The following is a 1,754-nucleotide window of genomic DNA, read 5'->3' as shown; positions in this document are numbered from 1 at the left end:
GAGCTGGTCTCCTCTGGGATAGGAGAATGAGCATAAAAACTAACACGTATAGACCACACCTGACCCACCAATGTTAAGCCCCAGTGTCTGTAATCTTTGCATGGCCCCACACCGCCTCCAGACTTAAGGGTTCCCTTCCCATATTCCCTTAGTCCACGCAGAAAGAAAAAGTGGTTGTAGTCCTTTAAACTCACAGCCTAAAAAGCATTTTTTTTTTTTGCTGCATTTGAAACTAAATTGGGCAAGTGCTCACTTCGGCAGCACATATACTAAAATGGGAACAATATAGAGAAGTTGAACATGGTCCCTGCACAAGGATGGCACGCAAAGTTGTGAAGCATTCCATATTTCAAAAATAAATAAACAAACAAATAAACAAACAAATAAATAAATAAACACAATTGGACAAATACATCTTGCATTTGCAGATGCATTTTAAACGGACCCAGTGGCTGAATTCAGGTTGCTCTCTTCCTACTTTCTGAACGTCCTCTCTAAGCCACCTGTGCCCACAGCAGCAGTTAACATTCATTTGGAGCATAAAGGGCCATGGAGAAGCCAGAGTCCAGAGACAGCTGGGATTAGGTGGGACCCAGCCTCAAAGAGCTACCAGAATGGGGAAGGAGACTGGGCCTGAGCAGGGAGCCACCTGGAAGAGGCAGCTGATGTGGGTGCTTCTCACGCATGTTTCCAACACTCTCCCCCCAGGTGTTACACTCCTTCATATACTCTTCCTACGAAATCCCTGTAGGGTCTGAGTGCTCTGGGTCTGTGGCCCACGCTGTGCCATACTTTGATGTAAGGAGATGTCTCTAGAATTCAAAACTAAGGATATGATATAAGAAGCTGTATATGGGCATCTGGAGTTTCTACTGCCCGGGTGAAAGAAAGAATTGCACTACAATTAAAGGTGCCCTGAAAACCACAAAGTTCAGCTGACCCATGGAGGAAAAGGGATCCATGATCTGAGTTTACCCCAGGAACTTAGATTAAATGCGTTTCTATTTCTAGCACCTTCCAGCGGTGTGCTGAAATGGGTCACTGCAGAGGCCACTACCCCAACTCATGGGCGCGGACAGCAAGGTCAAGCAGGAGGTCCCCTAAAACTGAGATCCAGAGGCCATTGTACCACCTGGGGTTAGAAAAGGTCAAATTAACTTCCGTCCATTTGCATTCATTTAACATTATTTTCATTGCAGGTTAGACGGCACTTTATAGAGGGCTGGTCGCTCAATTTTTTTTAATTTTTTTTTAATGTATATTTATTTTTGAGAGACAGAGAGAGACAGAGTGTGAGTGGGGGAGGGGCAGAGAGAGAGAGAGAGAGAGAGAGAGAAAGAAAGACACAGAATCTTCAGGTTCCAAGCTCTGAGCTGTCAGCACAGAGCCCAATGCGGGGCTCGAACTCACAAGCCGTGAGATCATGACCTGAGCCGAAGTCGGGCACTTAACCGACTGAGCCATCCAGGCGCCCCATTTTTTTTTATTTTTAATGATCATGACTTTACCCCTCTCCCCCTATTAAAACAGGAGAATAGAATGTAATTCAACATCAAATCGAAAGGAGTCAATAACAATCTAAGTCTTAGAAATCGGAAAGAAGGTACTGGGCGCAATAATATATGCAGAACTGTTTTATAGAATGATTTTATAAAACAACGCTACTGGATGGAATTGTCCATCCTGGGTAGAGTGACGGTAAAAATTACCACAAGAATAAAACCTTTTATCAAGAGCAGTAAGGTGGTCGGTGG

The 1,754-nt window shown here is 44.3% G+C and overlaps 1 non-coding gene across 1 annotated transcript; it reads left to right on the top strand.

Moving 5' to 3' along the window:
• The first annotated feature begins 245 nt into the window (after nt 1-245).
• On the top strand, nt 246-352 carry LOC113601187 (U6 spliceosomal RNA). Its single transcript, XR_003422343.1, has one exon. It is a non-coding gene; the product is annotated as a U6 spliceosomal RNA (small nuclear RNA).
• Nucleotides 353-1,754: the final 1,402 nt, after the last annotated feature.

The sequence above is a fragment of the Acinonyx jubatus genome, chromosome A1, assembly GCF_027475565.1.
Source record: "Acinonyx jubatus isolate Ajub_Pintada_27869175 chromosome A1, VMU_Ajub_asm_v1.0, whole genome shotgun sequence".
Classification (NCBI taxonomy): domain Eukaryota; kingdom Metazoa; phylum Chordata; class Mammalia; order Carnivora; family Felidae; genus Acinonyx; species Acinonyx jubatus.
The sequence above is the reverse complement of the archived record's forward strand: the minus strand, read 5'-3'. Positions and strand labels throughout refer to the sequence as shown.